General features: G+C 41.9%; 1 protein-coding gene across 1 annotated transcript in view; it reads left to right on the top strand.

The window, feature by feature from the left end:
• The window catches only part of AGBL1 (AGBL carboxypeptidase 1), a 295756-nt gene that overhangs the window by 33127 nt on the left and 244383 nt on the right, over positions 1-18246 (top strand). The gene's annotated exons all lie outside the window — the stretch shown is intronic.

Below are 18246 nucleotides of genomic sequence, written 5' to 3'. Positions count from 1 at the left end.
GGCAGTTTAAAATAAAGCCAGATGATCTGTTTTTCTCAGTTCTGTTTATGTCAGTAGCTGGGATATCTGATATGAGTGTGTGTGGGACGCTCAAATCTTTACTCCATCAACACCTTCTGTAATGCAACACCCCTGATGACCCACAGAGTACAATGACTCCTGTTCTTTTCACCTTCCACCTTGCTTATTCCCCATATGTTCCATATCTTCTACTCTTCTCCTACTCTACAGTGTCCCTTTCAACACCCTTGCTCATTTTCCCGATTTACTTGTTCTGAGAGATATTTGGATGTGTTGTGGGCAGATGGATGTGGAATGTGATAGTGGCAGATGTTTGCTCTTTGGCCAACCAAAAGCTGGGCCTGTTCTGCATGACTCTGTCTCCAGGTGGCCAAGCATCAGATATCCTCCCCAGGCTGCTGGCATGTCAGGCTGATGGCTTTGAAGGCTGTATGTTGTCTGTGCCTACACATTGTGCAGGCCTCTTCTAGGACTCAAGTTGAAGGTAGATTATTAAAGTGAGTGACAACAAAAATCCAGAACTTGCGATTCTTTCATATGAGTAAGACTTGTGTTTTAGAAAATGGCAAGTGATGGTGTGACTCCATTACATGATCTTTTTCTGTTGTTAAAAGATTGGCAGGCAGTCTTATTAAAAGAAATAGTTTTATTAAAATAAATTTAGGGAGTCTTTTAAATTGTCTTTGTTTCTCAAAGCTCTTTCAGTACATCTGTTTACCACACTGAGCAGAGCTGGCTAATGGTAAGTGATTGGATAAACCTCATACGAGAGATTGCAACAAGAATGAGTATTTGTCAGAATTAAAAACTCTCTTTCTGTGAATATTCACAAAACTTGGCTTTCTGCACTGGGCTGTTCCAGTAAAGTTTGACTACTTAACTAAAAGTGGAAAGTGAATAAAAAGGTCTGGGAATGGTGCCAAATTAATTCAGTAGAAAATGTGACATGCAGAAATTATCTGCCCTTGCTCATGTCCAGCATTGCCTACTTCTGACATTTGATCACAATTCTTCTTATGCTTGGTGCTTATTGGATGGTCCCAGCTCCTCAAACACTTACCAATAATATCCCTTTTACATTAAAGGGAGGAAATCCTCTCATGTAACTCTGTTCCATCTGAGGTGGATATCTGGACTCCTCATATACTAAAGGAAGAAAGAAATAACATTCTCTTCACCTGCATCAAATGTTTGCCTCTAGAAACTTGAGGTGGCTCAGAAGTGTTTATTTCTCTCTGCTGACTGGAGGATGAGGCTGGAGTGGGTAACTCAGAAGCAGCGTGATGGACATTTAAGGCTGGGCCAGGTAGATGGTTGCTGAGAGAGATTTGGAAAATGCAGTGCTCTCCAACTAGTGTAAGGGCTCAAAACCCAGGAGGAAATAAGAATACCACATGTCTCTGGTGATGTGTGCTCAGGGGTGATCTGAGGTAAGGAGTGACTCATGAATCTGAAACATGCAAGAATAATGACGATACCAATGCTATGGTCAGGAAGTGATTCCTAATCACATACTTCTGTCACAATGTAAGCTGAGAGGAAGATTTTTAGTGGAGCACTGAAAGCAGAGTTCATGCAAGTGAAGAGAGGAAAGTCAAGGTGATCAAGAGAGCACATCTAAAGCTAAAAGCCCAAATCTGATGGGTCTGTATTTAATCAGACATTGTGTCAGATTGACCAAGGAGAATACAAAGGCCCTGGAAATGCTGAAGATGTAAGTTAAGAGGCTGTATATTACTTCAAAATAGGCTTTGAATAAATATATATTACTCTGCTTTTCTATAAAACCTCCTTTGTTTGCACACAACTGAGATTCTGTTTTCCCAGCTTGGAACCGGTGCTTTTGATGCAAGATAAAAATGTAAGTGTTGAGCCCATAGTGTTGAAAAGTGACCAAGTTGCCACATCAACAAATGCTTGTAAAAGTGATCTCCTGTGACCTTACCAACAACAGAAGAAATCAGAATGGCAGTGGGCTATGTCTGTTAGACAAAAAGAGAGGAGACATGTAGCAGGGATGATCTGAATACTAGAATTATCTCTTCTGTTAAGAACAATGGAGAGACACATGGAAGAGATCCAATTGCAAATATGTCCTAGACCCAGTGCAGGCAGTTAGTTTCCTCAGCCTTAATCCTGCATAACTTCTTGCTGGCAGACCACCATATATGTTTGCTGCAATTCCATCTCCTGGATTGTCCTAAACTTTCAGCTGCTCTCTGCTTTAACAGAAGAACATGTTGCGTGGCCACTGCCAGCCAATATTTTGAGAATGAGAAGAAACTCAACACACCAACATGGTGATTAGTTCCTTTGCAACCTGATACGGTAGCTGTTGTGATTGGTTCTTTTTGACGAATGCTCCACAGGCAGCTTTATGCCTTTGTTTATTTGGCAACGATTCCTGATAAGAGATCAAAAGCAAATCATCCTTAATTCCTCTTGTTAGTCTGTGTTTTGCCATTAATCGTGTTGAGCAGTTTGGATATTTAATTGGAAACTAACACATGATTCTATTGGAATGTGGTCAGAATTAATCAATGCTTAGTGCCTGCTTATTCTCAAATTGCTATTTGGTTCATTTTATCGCTGTAGAAAATTCACAGGAGAGGCTGAAATTTCTTTTGAGCTATGTCACAACTAAATGACATACTTCCCATCTGGCCTTGATCTACATGGGATATAGCCTAGAATTCCTACTAAACAGAACTGGTAAATACTGTTCTGAATGAGATGATGCCAGCAACAAGGGAAAAAGTGTTCTCTTTAAAATTCTTGTTTATATCAAGTGTCTTTTCAACATGACTAATATCTCACATAACATGGAGCAGAGATGGGTACATTACAGAGATAAGTAAATAAACCATAGTGTTCAAATTTAATGCAATGAGCCATTGTAATAGAAGAAATCATCTTGGAGCCAAAGGTGTCCCAGTTTTATGCAGTTCCTTCTCCTCCGTTCTTTTTTGCGGTCTGTGTGGTTTCTCTCAAAGAATGACCTGTTCTAATATTAATAATAAGTTATAAAATCTCATTTCAGACTGATGGTATCGCAGTGCTGCTTTGCAGAGTAAATAGAGTTGCATTGCAGAATTATACTTTACTGGCATTGTACGGTTAATGGCAGCAGAAGAGAGAAATTGAAAAATTAAGAGGTAGATGCAAGGGAGAAAAGAGATGCTTTCAGATGAGATTTGAAAATAGATGAAGAATTGATGAGGCAGAGAGGAATACCATATACCAAGGTTGTTCCAGATCGCCAGACAAACATGTTGCATACAGAAACCCTGGTGCCATCTCTTGGTAGCCTCTGGTATGGCAAGACTAAGCACAGATAACACCTACCTCTGCGGCATAAAAAAATTGGCAAATTAACACTATATAAGGAGAAATCCACTTATAAGCTTAATTTGATATGTCATAGGAAGGGAGGAGCTGGTTTATAACTGGACCCACTTAGACTGTTATTTTGAAAGAGATGTTTGCTTTTTTCTTTTAGGTCTAGCTTATGTTTTACTTCTATTTCAGGTAGAAGTAACAGTTTGAAAAAGAAGCAATGCTTTCATCTGAAGACCTTTCTTTGCTTGGCCATTATTTCTTCCCCTTTGGTGAGCTAGTGGGTTATATTTGGAAAGATGGTATGAGGGCAAGTTGCTCCTGTTGTCAAGTTCTTGACTTTTCACACCCAGTGGCTATGGCAGATGCAATTCATGGCTGACCTCACATGACGGTTTTGGTATGCCTATACTTCAGGCAACTCTGTGCTCATTGGGTGAGAGAGTCTCTCCGCCCTAGCTTTAATTTACCTCATTCTGCTAACAACTGTTAAGGCTTGCAGCAGGGCCTCCAGCGTGGGCTACCCAAGCTTCTTAGGATATATTATCCAGTCTGGGAGAATTATTCGTGTTGCCATATCTGTCTCACTGTCGGACTTTGTGCTAACTAGATTAAAGGTAACACTTGGGTGCCTCACTGCATTGCAATTACATTGCCTCTTAAAAGCTTTGAGGTGTATCTCCTAGATAGCTGGGGAAACCACTGTTGCTCCCATTCAAATGGGAGGTAGGACTTGATTTCATACCTCAGTTGCATCTCAGAGTGTTTCCAAGAGTTAAATGAATTATCAATGTTAATGATTCCTTGTAGCTGAGTATGATAGTTCCATGGAAGGACAGGTCAAGACTGGTGTGTACTGGTTATGCTAAGCATTTTGTAAATAGCACAGAAGGAACAGAGTGTAATAAATAAAAATTTAAAAAATGAGAACAGAGCTAGGAGGATTACAAAATATTTTGCAATCTGGGAAGAAATGAAGGGCTTGGGATGATTTCTGGAAGTTGATGGGTTATCTGAGATGAGTGGGCAAGCTGCTCTTGATCTGCAGAGAGAAGGCTTTCACCAGTGGCAGTATGGCTATAGGAGTAAAGAAGGTAGAAGACAAAAGATCTCTTGTGTCTGAAGTGCTAATCTGAGACACGGTGTGTTACTCTGAGCAGGTCACCTGAGATCAGACTTCTCATATGCTCAATGCATACACTTAAAACTGCACCTTTCTAATGCCTTCTTAAGGGTAGTGAGGGTACAGTCAGTTGTGTTTAAGGCATTCAGTGAGGACAGAGATAAAGAGGGAGAAAATGAGAAAGAGGAGAGAAAAGCAGTAGTGAATTTGTGAAAGGTTTTATGCGCAGGCACGATAAAGTTGAAGTGGACTGTGGAGTGAATGTGGGGCTGGCAGAGTGAGGAGAGGTTGAGCAACATGGTTGTGTGACCTTGTAAGCATGTTTGAGGTGGACATGAAGTGCCAAAGCTTTCAGAAAGCACCAGCCAGACAGTCCTGGAGGACTGGGACTGGAGGGAAGGGATTTCTAAGCAAAACCTATCTGAATTTGCTTGTAGAGGTGATGAGCAAGTGCCCACCATGCCTGTTTGCCTGCATCCATTTTCCTGTGTCAAGGAGACAAAGAAAGAATCCCCCTTGGAAATAATTGAGTTGGGTAATGACATGAATCTCTGATAGAGGCCAGAGAATGAGTAGATAAAGCTGAGGGCACTCACTTGTGTGTCAGTGCACATGAAAGCCCAGGAATCTCCTCTCCTTTGCCTTTCACTTGATTTATTGTTATTTTTCCTCCCACCCAGAAGCCTGTTACTCTTATGAAGCTGTGAAATCCTCCCCACAAAAGCTTTCAGTCCAAAGGTAGATGAGGGAAACTTGATGGAAACAACAATGAAAAGAAGCCTCGGTGCAGAGCTCCTATGACAACAATTTTGCACAATGCTGGCCCTGAGCAGGTGCTGTCCCCACAAGGAAAACAGCCCTAAGAATTTCCTGGGGTTGCTGTGGCTTTTTTCCAACTCCACCAGTGCTGGCAATGCTGGCAGGTGAAGTGTAAGCCAGTCTCTAGAACTATCAGTGGTTGTAAGGCACATCAGTGATTAGACCTGCCCTGAGCAGAGTTATATGACACAGTGTTAAACCCCTTAGCAACAGCCTTTCTATGCTAGGATTCCCTGTCCTGATAGCACTGTTGGAGCCGCACCAGCTGTAGCAGCAGTGGGGTAGCTGGTTTTAGCAATACAGAGGCAACACAACTGACTTGTTTCCAGTGGGCAGGAGAGTGAGCTCCAAAGTCTTCACAGTCTCTTTCAGGCTCTTTTGGGTAGTTATTGAACACTGATTATAGAGCGTAAAAGAGAAATCTTGCATACTAGAGTATTTACCAAGTGCAGGTGAAATGAGTTTTGTTAGGGGGAGAAGGTTTTGTAACAGCAGTGCTACAGATGCAGCACAGGTCTCTGGCTTGCTAACACTGGCAGGGCTCTCCTCAGTATCTTTATCTGCAGGGCAACACTTGGAATGGCAGCAATGCCAGTAAAATCTGTAAATAAACCCAGAGTTGAGCTGCTCTGGGATGTGTTCAGAGACAGGGCTTGGAACATGGAGGGGAGAACCTGAAAACTTGAAGTGGCTGGTGAGGAAGAACAGGGCTGTTGGCTCCTAATGCGGCTGCAGCCCTGGGGCTGGGAATGGAAACTCCCCCTGAAGTGTAAACCCTGGAACGGTCATGGCTCTGAGACTGAGCTTTTACCATTAGGTTGCAGCAACAGCCAGGCTATTGCAGAAGAAAAAAAGAAAATCATTTCATATCTTTGGCACATCTACACCATGTGTTTCTTTCTTCTCTTGTGTTAAATGGATATAGTTTGGGCTTTGTGTGAACCATAGGACGTACATTGCAATGGCACAACAGCTCTTGCTGTCTGCTCAAAAGCTTCATTTCTTTCTTGTTTTTCATTGTTGTTTTAAATCATACTTACATATTTGTGGCTATTCCAGCTTTCACCAGCTTCCAGATTTTTCTGTGTAGAAAAAACAAGGGCATGTGGAATAACCATCCTGATAATGCTTATAATTTTTACTGTGCTTTTAAATTATTTATCCCCATCGCTTCTTTCTTGTATTTACAGATCAAGTTCTACCAGCCTTGGCTTTGATATGGTCTGTTTTCAAATCCTAGAGTTTGGCTTGATTATATCAGATGGAAGCTCTCCAATGAAAGGAGAGAGGAAAAAAATATATTAGACTTCTGCAAATTACTGCTTCAAAAAGCCCCTGCAGTTATGCCACTGTGACATTGCAGATTTCAAACAGCAAATATCAGGAGAATTTGACCCAGTATTTGCTGCATTTTGGCTTGTTACTGGCTTTTTCTTCCTTCTAAATCCTCTAGCTAAATGTAGTGAAGAACAGGTACCAGCACTAAGATGTGACCATATTATTGCTTAATAAGGAATTATACATGTGTAACTGAAAGAATTCATTAGTCTGCTGTTGGCTGGATCAGCCATAAAAGCCAGATGCTGGCTTTCAACCAGCCTTGGGAGCTCCGTGATGGTGTAGCGACCTATGTTGCACTCAAGGCTAGGGCATGCTGCCTGCTCTCAAATCTCCTTGCTTGTAGATGTGGGGATAAAACCTGAGGCTGTGCTCTGACTGCTCCTGGTAGTACAGTCTTCCTGCTCATCCTCCCAAAATCTTAATGCATCCTGCATGTTGAATCTTGGTCACCAGCTGGACAAAGTCCTACATGGAAGGCAACATGGGTGTGATCTGACTCTTGGGCGTACTACTAAACTAAACACACTTCTTTCTTTCTCGGGATCCCTACCTATGCCATTCCCATTGCCATCTTCTATAGCCCATTGTTGTTCTTTGAAATGCTAAATATCTTGAGGTACTGTGGTTGCAGAGAGCCTCATCTCTGACCTGCAGCCTGTAGGTTGCCTTCCCTGCAGTAAGATGTTCTACTTCTGTCCTGCCTGAGCTGCAGAGATGAGGACAGGACAAGGACAAATTCACAGCAGGTGTTGAGTGGTGGTGCATCTGCTGCTGTTTGAGGCCGTGGCCTTTTGTAATGGTGGCTCAGCCTACTTGCACAGACAGCTTCTGCAGAAGATGCATCCTCATTTGCAACATCTATCCTATTTAGTTTGAATCTGATCACATGGCCTCAGATGACTCTTCTGCCTTTCCTATCACAGTTTGGCGATCTTATGTCCAGAAAGCTGCTGCAGGGCAGTGTGAAAACTGTTCACTTTCCACACCTTGGCTTTTTCCTGCAAAGATGTATCCCTGTGTGTATACTACACAATACAGCGGTATCCTCATTTCCCCCTCCCACCTGTCAGCAAAACAGAAACCATAGAATGGCAGAGGGAGGCAAACAGCAGGATGGCTTTTCTTCTGCTAAACTTTTATTGAAAATCCCAGGCAAGTTAATAAGCTTTCCTTCCTGCTCTGCAATTACAACATCTATTTTCCCAAAGACTTCATGCTTACTGTACTTGCCTGCTGCAAAACTAGCCAGTGCTATATGTTTCTAGCACCGTTCTACACGTGTTTTGCAGTCCTCTGTTTTGACAACACACAATAGGTAAAACTGACATTTCTTTGCATACATGACAGATTTGAAAAATTTCTTATAAATGGCTGTTGGTGTTGACTGAAGGGACTTGGGTCAGTGAGGACTCAGTTTTCTGAATGAATGTCTGGATTTTCAGAGATATTTAGATGTGTGAAGATGAAAGGAAATGTAACCATAACAGAAAGATTCTTGACAGGTTAAAGGCCTAACTCATACAGTTAAAAGGTAGTTCTGACCTTAGTATACAAAGGGGCTTTGAAAAACTCCTGCTGAGTGCTAGCTGCATGTTTAGACATAAAAATGCCTTTTAAATTCAGGTCAAGATGCCTAATGTGAATCTGTAAGAGAATGTTACTTTGTGTTTCTCAAGCATGTTTATGCCTTGTTTTCAATTTGAGACTGATTTAATAGTACCAATTAAGCTCAGTACTGTGTACACGCACAGCTTACAAATGAATACCCCAGTATTTCCAAGTATGTTCATATTCAGCAGCATCAGTTAGGACAATCAAACTGTAAAATGCCCAATTCACAGTAAATTCAGTGCTGAAGGGCTAAGTATGTATGTGAGGGAACACAATCATCGGAAGAGATGAAAAGTGAAGGTACCTGGAAAAAAGGAGAAAATTGGTGAGAGCTTCTGCATATTTTCTTTTATATATTTTGTTGAAATTCCACTTGCATGTGAGCTTTTCAGGCAGCTGTGACCCTGACCACCATCCTTTGGGATTTAGGTAAGAGCAGTATATAGAAACTGCCTAACCTATGAGCATAACAAGGGAAATGATGCTTACCTACTTGGGAAGCACAGGGAGATTGATAAATAGAAAGTGCTGCATGCAGGAAGATTAATTGGCATCAATATCTTTTCCACTTGCTCCCTACTGCAAATGTGGATGTAACACTGTGCTGTCAGTGCTGCAGCTGATGTGTAAACAGCTACTCACATATTCAAACTTAGTACTACAGGCAGACTGTAACTGGACACTCGCCAACATACAGAACTGAGTAGGGCTATAGGGTTATGTTATGACATTATTGCCAGTTCATAACCACCCAAGTTGCATCTTGTCATGCAGCACAGAGAGAATGATTCCAGTAGCTATGCTTGCATGAAACGGCTTCTTGCTCTGGCTTATTCAAAGAAACTGCAAGCCAGCTGTCTTCCCTAGAGGTTTTAAGCCTTAAGTTTCCTTTGGCTGGACTTTATAGATGTGCTTCATCTGAATAGGACCAGAGGGGAAAGTGAAGTGCCATATAAACTCAAACTGATGGATCTATTTCTAGAGCCTTGTAATATGGAAACAGTACCATTAGATTAAAAAGAACAAACACAATTTTTCATCTTGTGTTCACTATCAGTCATTCCTTCTTTTATTCTGAAGCATCTGACTTTTGCTTGAAGAAAAGGTTTCCACACAAGTCAGCCTTGTTTTTTGTAGAGATCAAGGAAGATGGCGCTTTCTCCATCCTTCAGCTTCATATTTCATGTTCTTTTCAAGTCTCTTAAATTGTACACATTTTAAAATTAGTTTCCCTGAAAGACATTTTTTCTTTGGTTAAAAAGACCAACGAAACAAAACCCCCAAACAAAACAAACCTCAAAATCCTAAGCAGTGAAACTGCAGGAATGGCTGAAATGAAAACTCAAATTTCCCATCCATTGCAGCAGCCTAGTTACACACAGTAAAGGTTGCCATTTCAAACATTGCTGCTTTACAGCTCAAGAGCACCTTTCATTACAAACTGCTTTTTAAAGATGATGTACCCTGAGATTACTGCTGGCTTAGAGATGGTTTGTACTAACCAGTAGTCAGGGAGAACTACAACTCTCAGCCTTGATTACTTTGAAACCAGCCTCCCTTTTGTGCGCTCAGATAGCTCTGGGCACAAGCAATGACATGTTAGATACCTCACTACCTAGACTGTCAGCAACGCGAGCTGCCCTTGGATATATCACTGCCAGCAATTGATAGTATCCATAAAATAAAAATCTTTCAGTTGTTTGTGGGCAATATAGTGTGAGTGCAGGCTCATTTTCTGGCATTATGAAGTCCTGGGTACCCCCAAGCTCTACCTTCTCTCATCATCAGAGACTCCCCAATGGCAAAGCACCTGCAATTCAATTTCTCTTAATGAGGACAGAAGCCACAGTTGCCCTTTGAGCCTAGGGTTCCTGGGTATGTCACCAAGCAGAGCCCTTTGGCTTCATCATGCAGTAAGCAGGATTTCACCAGGTATGTGGATTGTGTCCCTCTCCCTGCCCTTGCTCTGGGTGTACACAGTGTTCAGAAAAGTTCGAGGCAGAACGATAGAGAAGCAAGCAGAACGGGGCTGGGTCTCTCCCCTGTGCACTGAGCACCTACCTCGCTGGGAGCACAACATGCACATCAGTCCCTGGGGTTTCCAGAGCAAAAGCTGCCGGGCATGGTGAACTGATAGGCTATGAATAAATTGGCGACTACAGAGTGAGCCAACAGACCACTGGGCTCTTTCTCACTAGCAACTGAATTGGGATTGGAAGACAACTGTCTGGGGAAAGGAGGGGGATTTAACCCCACTCACTGACATGCTTTAATTGTGTATGAGATGTTTTGTAGGGCTGTGCTGGTGCTTGTTAGCAGACGTAGCCTCGATGAGTATCCTCACCGCTCCTCTTGATCAATCAAGGATAGCATCAATCCCCTTTCTCAGTCCCCCTACATGTGTCCCTTGGGTGGGAGAGCTAGATTCTCACACTGTCAGCCTGAAACTGCCTGGGTGATGAATCTGTTAAGAATCCTGTCTGATTGTGATCCTTCCAGCCCCTTCGTCTTGATGTGAATGACAAGCTGTCACAGCCTGCCTCAGCCATATTGGTAACATCTGACCCTAGAGAGGGAGTTGACAGGAATGGGGAATCTTCTGAAGCATGGCTTCTGCCTGAGGAAGCAGTGCCAGCTCTGCGCCGTGCTGTAAGAAATGCCTGGGCATTTGTTTGGCAAGGATTTAAGTGTGTTTTGTGTACCTTGTTCTTCTTTGTTACTACTTTGAAGCTAATTTAATTTAGAGCTGCACAGAATAGATTGAATTTTTAGGATACAGCTGTCTCTCCTTCTGTACTTGCTCTACATGAGAGAGAGTAGGACACTTGTAAGGATGCTTGGAGGATAACCCTGGAGTGACTCTTCTTTTTGGGAGACAGAGATGAAAGAGGCTGGAAGGCTATACCTACAGGCTCCAGGGCAGGCAGAGATGTTTGGAAGATGCTACAGTGAAGGCTTTGAGTTGAACCTGGGAACCGAGTATCTTGCCCTGAGAGCAAGAGAGGACCTCGCGCTGGGGCTTCTGTGTTGCAACTATAACCTCTCTATGAGTGGCAGCACGTCTTTTGGAGAACACATTGACTTCAGCTCACCAAAATGCAAGATAGGAGAAAATTCATTCCTGGATCTGTTGTAGGGTTAAAAAGCAGGGAACCATCACTCCTTTTGCTGTTAAGTCTTGTTGGCTATTAGCATTGACTTTGATAGTTGTGCACGCTTTTTTTTTTTTTTTTTTTTTTTCTCACAACCCTTCTCTAACAGTTAATACCTATAGAAATCTTTAAAGATGGGGAGGAGATACTGTTCAGCATGCCTATAACTTCTGTATGTTTTTTTTGTTTGCTCACTCATTCTATTCAGCAAAATAAATTAAATCACAGAGAATAGGTTCCATAGAAGATATATATTTGTATTAAAGGCAATGTGTGCATTTTCCGGAAAAAAAGAAAGCTGGTCACTGGAACTGAAATAACTATTAGAAAAGGACTGTGTGATTTATTTTTTTTTTTTTAATTCCCTTTCCTTCAGCATAAAACGGAAAGCACATCTGTGCACAACAGCTGGATCTCCAAACTCCACCTGTTGGCAGCATGTGGGACATTGCAGACTATGAGCAGGCTTTGCCTTTAGCATAAGTTTTAATGCTTAGCTAACAAGCTGGAATTAAAGTGGACATGATGATGGGTGTTTTTGCATAAGTCTTAGACCAGCAGTACTATGAAAATGCCAGCAGCATAAGCAGCTTTAGCCCACCCATGTTTCCAAGACTTGTGAAGCTGCTGATTTTAAGCCTTTAAAACAAAACAAATCACTGTGCAAGTGCCTGCATATTTAAGATCTGTATTTCTGGGCCACAAGGGAAATGACTATTCAAGGCATCTGTCTCGGATAAGATCTACCTTCTGGTAGGATTTATAAACCACCTATTGCCATGGTGCCTACATGTTGTTTCTAAGTGTCTCTTAGTTGTCAAACTTGAAATTGTCTTTTGAGTGAGTTGCTCTGTGACTGTATAAACTCTGGTAGTTAAGTAAGAGTCCCAGGGGTTGGAGGCAAAATGCAGCCAGACAATATGTACACTCGAGGGTGCTTAATTCCTCGCAGAGACAGGGACTATGGAAGCTTAGGGGCTTTAAGCGTGTAAGCTGTAATACCTTGAGCCCTCAGTCAGGGTTCCCATTGTGCTAGATGCTGTACAAATATATGTTGCACAGTCCCTGTCCCATGCTGCTCATGATATAAATAAACACGAGAGCAACAAGTGAGTATACTGAGAAATAGCAGGGTGAAGGGCAAAAGGAGGGAGCATGGGCTGAAGCAATGTGGGTTGCCAGGCAGGGGCGGAACCATTTTTTACATTTCTATAAAAATAGTGCTTTATGTCTTTATTATCCATGTGTGATTGCCTTTAGAAATTAGATCAGGCGTCAAGTCTGAAAAGGTATTTAATGAAGCACCAAGTCATTAGATTTCATTCAATAACTTGAAGAGGATGCTTCATGCTTAAGCCTGTAAAAGGTACAACCTCACAGGAGAAGGAAGGCCGGTTCAATTACTTGGGGGCTGATTTGCAGAGCCCTTTTGGATCATTTCTTTGTTCAGTCTTTGGCTTCTCTGCTGTTCCCTGTCCATAGTTCCTAGCTAGTCCTGAACAGGTGGGTACCAACATCAATGTGTCTAATGAGTCTGAAAATCCTTTCATGTAGTCCACTACAAATCTCTTCTGTAGTGAGGCTTTTCATTTTCAGGAGGGTTTTTTTTTTGTTGGTTTTGGTTTTTTTGTTGGTTTTGTTTGGTTTTTTTTTTTTAATACTGAGGTGGAACAGAAATAAATTATCTATTCAAGAGACAAAAACAGAGGCACAACATTGTCAGTCATACTGCCCAGTGCTACAACCTATGAGCTGAGATCAGAGTGGAGTAGAGAACCTAAAAGATCCTGGCTCTGGCTTTCAGTCTCCTCTGTCTGCAGTGATTTCCAGCTAACACTGTCCTGGTAGCTCAGATCTGAAAGGGTGACCCAGACATAAGACTACTTTGTCTATATTTTTTAGCAGCCCAGTTTTACTGGCTAATCCAATCGTGCTTTGGCTTGGGAAGCAGAGTTTTTCTTTGTTGCTCCTGGTTCCTAAGCACAGGATCTGGAAGTTGCGTTTGTCTATCTGTCTGCTAGTTGTACTCCTGCCCTGATATCCAAGCTGCTGACTTGGAAACACTTCAAAGATTTCCATTCTTCAGAGTGGCTGTCTCAACTGTTACTACAGGGAGTTTTTAATGTTTTCTGATTATGGAGCAGCATTTATTATTATGTCTTTTAAGATAGGGCAACTTTATTTATACATCCCTTTTTTGAAATATATAAATGAGTCTCCTTTGCGATACAGTGGGATTGACAAAACGGCTTAGATTTTACTAACATATTACCACAAAGAACAGAAAATCAGAGGAAGGCATCTGGACAGGTTTGGCAGGTCTTTTAATGATTTCTTTTTTCCCCCCATTCCTTCTTGAGACAAATGTGGAGTTCTGCACTGGGCACGCTATCAAATTCTCTGGTCTAGCATATGGCTCATCAAGTCATCTTTCTTGTGCTCTTAAACTTCTCCTCCTGTTCCCATCTCCCTCCCCGCCCTCCCCCCCCCCCCGCCCTGTCCTTGCTCTCCTGCGCAATTTATTATCTTCTTTCTCTCTGTCTTCCTGTCCCAGGCTTACTCATCTCATTATATCTTCTGATGCCAGAAAAGATGCTGTTGGTTTGCCATATGGTATTAAGAGGTGCCGATATTATGGAAAACACCAGTTGCCTGGCTTGCTGTAAACCTATTGACACATCCATCAGCTTGCTGCTGTTCTCGGTGAAAGTCCATTCTGCATTCTCTTCTACAACTTCTTGTTTTCTTTGTTTCCCGTAGGGTGTTTTGTATGTTTGAATTTGTTCGGCATCAAAGATAGGGAATATTCTGGGGATATTTGCTGACACCTGACTTAATGTGTAAATGACAATGCTGATTTTAACTCCAAGCTTAAAACAAATGCAGGTAGATAACCCTTTACACAGTGTAGGTGTGGACTCCTTTCCCAGGATAATTGTGGATGCTAAGAGTTTGCATAAGTTCAAAAGTGGCTAGGCAAATATATGGAAGCAAAATGAACTAAGAGCTAAAAAGCCTCCCAAAGGCACCATTGCTGGCTTATGAAATCTCTGGACTGCAAATTGCTGGAGTCTGAGTCTATTCTGGAAGTTCTAGCACTGTGTTTTTGCTGTGGTCTTATACTCTTTCCTTGGTCACTGTTGGCCACAGGATACTAAACTATTTGGACTTTCAGCTTAAGCTGGTGCAGCCATTGTGTTCTGGCCTGGCTTATTAATTTTGTGCTTAGAATACCTGTTTCTCATTTCACTTCCATTTTATCTATGATTAAAATGTAGGGATATAGGACTACAGTCATTCCTGGGTCACTTTTTTCAGACCCTTTCCTCATTGGCAACTGAGCCTAACAGTCCCATTATAAGCAACTCAGGCTCCCTTCTGAAAGTCATTAGGTTGTTCATCCTATCGCTGCCAAGAGGATGTGCCAGAGCTTCATTTTCCAGTGCTTAAAAACCATCCTTTAATTTCCACTTGAAATTTATTCATGGCCATTTTATATCCATTTGTCCTTGTGCCAACTTTGTTCTTTAGCTTAAGGAGCTCTCTGCCTTCCTCAGTGTTTACTTTTCCCCCACCCAGTGTGTCTGTGGAGAACAATCAAGTCACCTCTTAACCATCATTTTGCTAAGGTGACAAAACTGTGATCTTTAAGACTCCTCATGAAGTACGTCTCTGTTACCATAATGATTTCCTTAGCACTTTTCCGCATAGTTCCTTCTGCGTACTGCACACAGCTGTTCAGGTGAAGCCTTGTATGAAAATATTCATGCTTTCCCTTCTCCACTGACAGTGGCTTTCCTGAGACCTGATCTGTCCTTTTCATGGTGTCACCCTACCAGGTCATGCTTCTCGTCATCTCTAATGGGCTCATATATCCAGGGTGTCTTTCTACTCATTTCCAGATTATGATCCCCTGCTCATAACTGCAATTCTTATTAAACCCTAAATGTGTAACCTTGCACTTTGACTGTTACATTTCATCACATTTCTATTGCTTCAGAACTCAAGAACATCCTGTTACTCCTGAAAAATATTGTGAACTCCTTGCTATTGGCAGTACCTCCTGACTTCACATGGTCAGAAGATTTTGTTAGTATACTCTGACTTATTGTGCCAAGGTCATTAATGAAATGATAAAATAAGATCAATCTCAAAACATCCTTGAGGACTTCCACGCGTCACTTCACTCCAGACTAATAATTCTTCTTCCAACATAAATCTTGTCATTGCCCCTTTAACCAGTTGCTTACCCACCTTGCAGTTCTTAGACTAATCTCCATGTTCTCCAGCTTGGCTAATAATTTCCAGTGTGACACCATATCAAATGCTTTACTGAAGTACAGATAAATTAGATCTACCACACTTCCCTTGTCCAGAAAAATTGGTTAACTTATCAAAGAAAGATATCAAGTTAGGCTGGCTTGGTCTACTCTTGGTAAGTCCTTTTTATCCCTTAACATGTTTTATCTGTTTTGCAGCTTACTCTCATGTCTTTAATTATTTTTTCTTTCAAAATTTGTTCTAAAGCAATGCATACTATTGAGGTCAGTCTACTGGATCTGCACCTACTTATGACTAACTGTAGAGTACATGCTGTAGGACGTACAGAACACTGCATATTGCTGATGCCAAAACGCTTGTGATGAATTGCAGTACTTGAAGAGATGAAATGTACTAGTTTGGTTCCACTTTATTTTATTGCAGTACTACGTACAGGCATGGATTGAGATGAGGATGTGTCTAGGCTGTTAGCCTGGAATGTGGGAAATCCAGCTAGCTACAGCTGCAGGTCTGTTATGCTTTTTCAGAAGTAGGCGGTGATTGTGAACATTTCTGATTCTGCTGAGTGGTGGTGCTGGAATATGCATGATACCACCTTTAAAGTTGTTTTTTTTTTTTTTTTTTCAGGATATGTCTGAATTTTCCATCCCACAATACCATCTGGGTGGATTTACTTACATCTTTATGATAGTCTTGGGTTTCTCAGCTTTACAAGAAAAGCAGCTGCAAACCTGTTCTACCAGGTCACATCAAAAGCACAAATAGCTCTTATCCCTCGACTCAGAGCAGACCAGCTCCCTCCAAGCCTGGAGAACAGAAGCAACTGGGGTGGTTAAGGCTGTTTGAAGGATCAGCTATGGTATGGCTAGGAAGAATTTAGGTCTCCTGGGGCAACTGTGATGAGGAATTAGAGAGAATGGGGACTCAAAGATAGTAGGAATAGGAGATTACACTATCTGAGAACGTGGTTTGGGAGGTCTGAGGTCCTCTGAGGATGAAGGAAGTTGTCTGTATACAATGTGGTTTACAGACCCCCAAAAAAGTATTGGAGAATCCAGATTTGCTGATTGTTTGGTTGATGGGAGGTTTGCTGGCAGTGTTGACATTACGACGGTGGTGTAGCTTTACTGAAACTCTTTGCAATGCTCATAAGCACCCCCAAAATAAATCAGATGCCTACAGGAAATCCTTAGATCTCTTCTGCCTGGAGCCAGAAACACTCTGGTCCTTCCTTTGTTGCTCTCCTGTTCTGGCATGTGATTGAGATATCACCTTTAGCCTGCAAACATGCATATGTAATGTGGTCTCCTTTACAAGATACATACTTGAGTGTGAGCTTTGGGAGATGCTCTGGATGGAATTTTAACTTGCTTAGAGCTGTTTACTTTGTCCCAAACTTCAAACTCGGAGAAAAACTGAGTGATCAGTGGCTGTAGCATATCCCTTTTCTGAGCATGCCAAATAGCTGGTGGATGACTATTCCTCCCAGCAGCTGAATGATTGCTGTTTAGGTGGAATTAAAGAAGCAACGAGAGCATGACTGTGCTTCCACTTGTGAGATTTTTAGCTACTGATTTCCTGCTCTGTCTGTATTTGTGTGCATTTCTTCTGCAGTTTGTAATGCTGTTGTTGAACTCCGAGAGATTCATTATGAAAGAATGACGTTAGATAGGTATGTCAACCCAACATCAGCAAGAACCAGTTCTTGAATCTTTCTTAGTCTCAGCTGCTGTTAGGATACACAATGAACAGCAGCTTGATGACAAAAAAAATATTTATTTCTTGCCGCAGGATGATAATTGGCTCAGTATGGAAGTTAATACGATTTTATTTGGGGATTGGTTTGTAAAGAGATTACATTTTAAGGAATCCTTGGGCATCGAGGGGTTTGTAGCTGTATTTATTTAATCAGCTGTGGGCACTTGAAACTTCACAGTAGTAAGCCAGGTTAGAACATGGATATTCTTGCTCCAGCAGAACATGACTGGAAAAGAAAATCTTCTATGGGGCTAGTGGGATGGATATTATACCACATGAGAAAGAAACTTGCCTCCAGATGGTGGGGAGCAAGGATGTCTCTGTTCAGCTTTTCAAGCTACAAATGTTAGTGATCCACTCCTATTCAAACCAGTGCTATGCTGACTCAGGCAGGTTGAGTTGTTTACCTGCACACTGAAGTGATGCAGAAGGTCAACAGAAATCTCTCTGTGTATCTCTCCCCTCTACCTCCTTACTCTCTAAGCTCTATGGGACAAGCAGTCTTACCCCACAGCTTTAGCATCTTTCTTGCAACTCCTGACCTGAGCGGGGGCCTTTACATGCCACTGCGATGCCCAGACATTGTTGTAATTAAAAGAAATTAAATTTTCTTTTCTGTTAAAGCTGGTGGGAGTGAGGATAAAGGTGAAGGTTGTTTTGGGAAAATGGAGAAGGGAGTGGAATTTGTCTGGAAATACTGACATGGATGTCCCAGCTTGATGTGGAAGTTATCATCTACTGATGTAGATAGAAGCACTGGTGTCTGGAGTGGGCATGTACTGAGTCTCTGATACAAAGAAATAG

The sequence above is a fragment of the Nipponia nippon genome, unplaced genomic scaffold (assembly GCF_047370975.1).
Source record: "Nipponia nippon isolate SJK-2023a ecotype South Korea unplaced genomic scaffold, ASM4737097v1 scaffold_9, whole genome shotgun sequence".
NCBI lineage: Eukaryota > Metazoa > Chordata > Aves > Pelecaniformes > Threskiornithidae > Nipponia > Nipponia nippon.
This window is presented reverse-complemented; position numbering and strand designations above follow the sequence as displayed.